Raw genomic sequence first — 6,298 nt, forward strand, 5'->3', positions numbered from 1 at the left:
CGAGTTAAACATTGGTAAAATAAAAATATATATTTTAAAACTATTTATAATTAATAAATAAAGTTATAATAACATTATAATTCATTATAAAATATTTTTGATATTATAAGTATTCATAAATTATTTTACAAATAAAATTATAATAATATTATAATCAATTATAAAATGTTTTTGATATTATTAGTATACATAAAATATGTTCTTCAAATAATAAATTATTTATTGTTAATAAATATATTTGTATTACTTAAAGATTGAATATATCATTTTTTAAAGAAAAAAATTAATCTATGTAAGTTATCTAAATTTTGTTTAAATTTCTGTAAGTTATCTAAAAAAGATTATTTAGTCTTTAAATAGATAATACCATGCATTTGTGTATATAAAATTTTAAAATTTTAAATTATTAATAAATTTGAGACTGTTGTCGGTGTTCACAAATTTGAATTAAAATTACTATTGCTTTCTTTAAAACATGAACCAGATCAAAAAAACTCAAGTGATGGCACGGGATAAAAGTCTTATGCTAAAACATATTTTATAACTTCTTACAATTTATAAATGAAACTATGGTAACATTAAAAAATTATATTTTCTATTAGTAATACCCATAAAAATTGTATTAATGCTTATATAAGATTCATGTGGTATAATTTTTTCACTATGCTAAAAAAATTATTTTATAATTATTTAAAATTTACAAACAAAGTTATGATAAAATAAAAATAAGTCGATAAGTTATTTGTAGTACATATGAAATAAATTATTTAACTATTTAATAAGTAATGATTATATAATCTTTATTGTAAAGAAAAATTTGATTGTATTATTGAAAATAATTGAATCATTATTTATAATTGTATCAAAAAAATTTAAAATATTTGATTATTTTGAGTTGGCCTAACCGATGTAATAACAATAACTAAACCTCTAACTATATATTGTAGTGGAGAAAATGACACTAATTTCTTTTAATCTTAACATATTTTTATGAATTTGTTATATAAATATATGTGTCAAGATCTTCTACTTAATAAACTAAAGATTGTATCTTTCAATTATTTTTAGAAAGATTATTTTATTTTAATAATTATAATATAATTGAGATTTAAATAGAATATTATATTTTTTACTAAAGGTTAATTATTTACATGAATATAATATGAATACTTTTTAAAAAAAAGTATATTTAATTTATTTTAAATTTCATTTTTCATTTTTAAATTAATAATTGACAAAAATAAGTTCGGGATTCATTTACCAATTTAACGTGTTGAATTAACTATCAAATTAGTACAATTTAAAATTATTTTCTATTAGTATTAGTTTTAAAATGAAATATTGACTATCACACACAAAAGCAATAAATAAATCATAGAAAATTTGCTATTACACAAAGAATGTACATCTATATACCATCTCCCCAATAAAATAAGAATTTAGAATGAACACTTCAGCTATAAATAATAACACAAATCATTAATTAATTAATTGCTTTACACACTATAAGTTAGAAACATGCATATTGCACCGTGACTTCCTTCTCTTTTTGACACAATAATACATAAGGTTCAAATTTCATTGAGATCCAAAAGCCATGATAAAATGATCAACTCACTTCATATCCATATTGAACAAATTGAACACGATGACTATGATGAAAGGCTGGCTTTTTTTTTTTTGAAATGGCAAAAACAATAGCATTAATCTTGGCATAAGAAATGCCAAATAGGACCAATACATTTTAACGTTTCTGGTACAACAATAGCCAAGTAGCAACACAATTCAAATCCCTATAAAGCAATAACACAACAGCTGATAACAAACCAATTAAGAAGAGCTATTAAATTGAGGCATTTCAGCTCCAAAACACAACAAACAGAAATTGAAATAAGGACTATTCAGCAGAGCTAATATGCTGTGGATATCAGCCAGGAACAGCCTCAGGCCAAAATCTTAAGTCTTAACATGCACCAAATTTCACCTATGTCACATTCAAAATCTCAGCCAAAAAGACACTACCTTCAAGCGACTCTCTAATTGAAAACATTCAATGCGGAGTGACGACGAACACCACACTGCCCCAAAATTGCCTTGCTAGAAGCCAAAACTGATAAATAAAACCGACGACTGAAGCCTTGGGCGCCTCACACAGTAACAGAAACCACTCCAACTCTACATACACCCAAGAATCTCAATCATCGATAATGCCGAAACACGCCTTAGGTTTCTTGCATAACGCGACAATATCATGATCAATATAATTAGATTTTAATCTTAGCCATCCCTCGCTGTGCATATTTGTATAAATTCCTATCCATTTGCAAATGAGACTCCACGCACCTACAAATTTTGGACACTCAAAGAAAATGTGAGATACCGATTCCTCTCTCTCGCACTCCCCAACACTACCCATTTGACTAAATGATAAAACTCCCCTTCGAATTTTCTCGGCGCATGTTATTCTCTCTACTAAAAGCAACCTTAGCACCCTTAGAAATAAAATGAAGTCATGTTAGATAGAATACAAATTGATACACAAACATCATAGTTCGACAAAAATACTTACTTGAAAGACAGTTCCTAAAAGAAATTAATAGATCAGTGGCTTATAATATTCGTCTAAATAGTCAATTTAGTTCATAAAATTGTTGAGTCAGAAATTTATGATCATACCTGTTGCTACATAACAGAGGCATCACAATTTCAGATACCGTAGTTTGGCAGCCAACCATGTAATTTACCGTCGACTGAGAGAAAGAACCTAAAAAAAATTATAATAGATCAATAACTTATAATATTCGTCTAAATTGTCAATTTAGTTCATAAAATTGTTGAGTTAGAAATTTATGATCTTACCAGTTGCTACATAACTGGAAGTCATCGAACCAAAAACATTCATCGTTCCTAATGCAACCATTTCTCTATTTTCATCCAGTTGATAGCCTTATCTCTATATGGTTTACCTTCACATATTAATGAAAAACACTTTAGTTTTATGGAGATTAAGGCTCTGTGTGAATAAAACCATATTCTGCAACATTCAGACAGAGAATGAAGTTACATTCAATTTCTACTCCTTGCTTATCTGTGACTGTTAAGAAAATGAATAAAGTGGACAGAACAATGGATAAGGACAAAATAAACTCACAAAACACTCATTCACAAATCTCTTCATTCAATTTTTCTAACTCACACCAAGGTCTTTAACTCAGTACAGAAAAAATAAAAATATTTTCCAACTAATTTTCCTTTGTTTTAAGCAAAACAAAGTTAAAAATACATTCCTGAAATTTTTGTAACACACACAATCAGTCATAATCTCATACAAACTTCAAAAACAAACTCAAATTGAAAGAAAGAAGGATGAGTTATTTGGGCGATGAAGCATTCATTTAGAAATCAAGTCACACAAACTTAACAACTCACGTGAACTAAAAAAGAACTACTTATGCATTCTACACATTACAACTTATTGACACACATAAAATGACTTAAAACATATATTACATTGAAGGAATATGGGGGTTGAGGAAAATACCTTTGTCTCTTCATGTTTTGCTTTGAAGCTGAAATGAAAATCAAAGTAGGGAATGAGAGACCAAAATGGATTTAGAAATTGAATGAATGAATGAATGAGAGTTTTGAAACAACCAATAAAATTTAACCAAATTAGTTCATTTACCCGAGTCTCAATCCCATCAATAAGGCCCATGGTTTCAAACCAAGCACAACATGAAGAAAATGGTTCCCATATTGGACCGGCTAAATATGCACACTAAAAGTATGGAGAACCAGTTGTCTGTTAGATTGAATAAAAACTGAAAATTAGATATGTAAATTGAATTCCATGCATAAGCTTTATGAGATGAGACAACATACCATCTTTAGAAAAACTAATAGATTTAGTTACAAAAAAAAATGTTATTTTTATCTTGAGAAAACTGGTTCTAAAAAATGTTGTTTATAAATCAAGATGAAAAAAAGAAACAAAATCATTTCACATGTTAGTCCTTACTTGTTACCAGGCTCATTGAGTCTCTTCTTTGCTGAATCCACAATTATGTTTTCTGTCTCTTCCGAAACAAAGTTGGTTTCACTATCTATGTAACAAAGAAACTAACTAATTAATGCATTCTTCAAATTACAATAGAGAATGACATAATCAAATAGCCAGCAGTTTGAATTAAAAAGCATGAAGATCAAAATCAATCCAAATTATAAGTGGTGTGGAATTTATCAATGAGTATGATATAATTCAGTAAACTAAAGGAAATAAACATAAAAATGACCATATATCAAAGACTGCTATGGATGAGATAAAATCTGATTTTGCAGTCATATCTGCAATTTAGTGACGATGGAATATCACTCACAAACACAACCTGCATATCATAAGCTCTATTCAAAGATAATAATAAAAGATTTTGATCAAAAAGGAAGAAGATTAAGTCACTCCGAACCACTGTACAACTCACTATGGTTTTCACCGCTTCACCGCCAGACAACAACCAAGACCATCGAGAAACACAATAGCTGTAGAACTCTTCAATGCCTAACAAAATAAAAATTTAAGTTATTCATGGAAGAAATAATTATAAGCCATAAATTTCCCATGTAACTATTTATCTTAGACAAACACCCAGCAACAAATATCTTTCTTGAGCTTTCTGTTGTCATCGACAGGCCTGAATTTTGAGCTTTCTGTTGTCATCGACAGGCCAGAATCTTGAGTTTTCTCCATTACACCATATCTATAGAATACTGTAAACCATAATAAACAAAACTAAAATCATTAATCAAAATTCAATATCATTCACCTAAACCAGACCAACCAAAACCTTGATAAGAAGAAACTTCGAAAAAATCATTTAATTTGCATCCTTTTTTTACCCTGTCAATGTCACTACAGGCCTGCTCTCATCATAAAACATAACCGCAAATCATCAACACCTTTACCAAAACACTAAGAACTCCCACAACCCTAACTCAGACACCGCTAACACATCGCAAAAACAATAACAACCCGCAAAAGAAAACGAAGAAGATGAACGAATCAGAAATCATAGAGAAGAAGACAAAGCATACAAAAAAGGATTTGAGAATAGAAGATCAACCATTCCACGTACCTGACCCTTTTCAAATTCATTTTTATCTTTTGTTATTGTTGCATCTTCTTTTTTTCACCATGTATGTATCATGAATATCAAATATGGGGTATGGGATTTTATGGGTTAAGGGTTCATTTCTTCTTTGCTCTTGATTGTTGAATCGATGCGTTTGAGGATTGAGAATGAGCGAGAGATTGTGTAGAGATTTGATTCGAATGTTTTGTTGTTGAAATGGAAACGCGAGAGAGAAAGAGAGAGAGAGAGAGAGAGAGAGAGAGAGAGAGAGAGAGAGAGAGAGAGAGAGAGAGAGAGAGAGAGAGAGAGAGAGAGAGAGAGAGAGAGAGAGAGAGAGAGAGAGAGAGAGAGAGAGGGAGAGAGAGAGAAATCAACAAAAAATTTAATTGATTACCTGAAAAATTGAAGGTGTGACAGTGGAGATGAGATGAATGGGATTGGGAGAATAAAAATTGATGGTGAATGTGAAACGGCTCGAGGTATATTTTCTTCGGTCTTCTCTAGATATTTGCTTATACATGTACTGAGGTTGGTATGTGAAGCATGAGACACAAAAAAATAGAGTACATTAATTAGATAAATTAAAAATAAAAAAATATATAAAAAGTTAATAGTAATAATACATTTAAAGGATGTATTGGTTGAGCTCGCAGCAATCAAACGCGTCTAATGGCATATGTCTCGTGACCTGAAGTTACAAAATCCCAAACTCTAGTGAGAAATTCACCAAAGAATACGAGCGGAGCTGTTTCCCTTGCCCGAGTTTGTTTTAAATGATCTAGCCAATCATCATGCGCCAATTGTTTTATTTCTATTGGTTAATTTAAAATGGATTTGTTGTGATTTTTTGAATTAATTTTCATGATGCACATTCTCTTTAGATCCCTTGGATCTGCCATGTCAATTAATGAGGCCTTGATCCAACGCATCTGGTTTTTTTATTTATTTTCTTTTTTCTTTATTTTGTTTAAATTTTTTTATTTTAGAAGAGTGGTTTTAATTCAGTTTTAACTCCAAAAATTCTGAAAAAATTCACAAAAATATTTCTTCTCATTTTACACCTTGTGTAATTTTTTGAGATTTTTATTTTTATTTTTATTTTTTCTATTTTCTTTTAATTTTCTAATATTTGGCTTGTTTTAATTGGTTAAAAAAAATACTTTTCTGACCCT

The 6,298-nt window shown here is 29.3% G+C and overlaps 1 long non-coding RNA gene across 2 annotated transcripts; it reads right to left on the minus strand.

Moving 5' to 3' along the window:
* Positions 1-1,715: 1,715 nt before the first annotated feature.
* Positions 1,716-5,374, minus strand: LOC131621718 (uncharacterized). Of its 2 annotated transcripts, XR_009289670.1 has the most exons (8): positions 5,130-5,374; positions 4,479-4,764; positions 4,019-4,103; positions 3,686-3,802; positions 3,542-3,569; positions 2,860-2,966; positions 2,677-2,764; positions 1,716-2,492 (listed from the first exon to the last, which is right to left on the minus strand). It is a non-coding gene; the product is annotated as an uncharacterized LOC131621718 (long non-coding RNA). The 2 variants fall into 2 exon arrangements; XR_009289669.1 differs by having other exon boundaries at positions 4,019-4,764.
* Positions 5,375-6,298: the final 924 nt, after the last annotated feature.

Source organism: Vicia villosa, linkage group LG1 (genome assembly GCF_029867415.1).
Source record: "Vicia villosa cultivar HV-30 ecotype Madison, WI linkage group LG1, Vvil1.0, whole genome shotgun sequence".
NCBI classification, from domain to species: domain Eukaryota; kingdom Viridiplantae; phylum Streptophyta; class Magnoliopsida; order Fabales; family Fabaceae; genus Vicia; species Vicia villosa.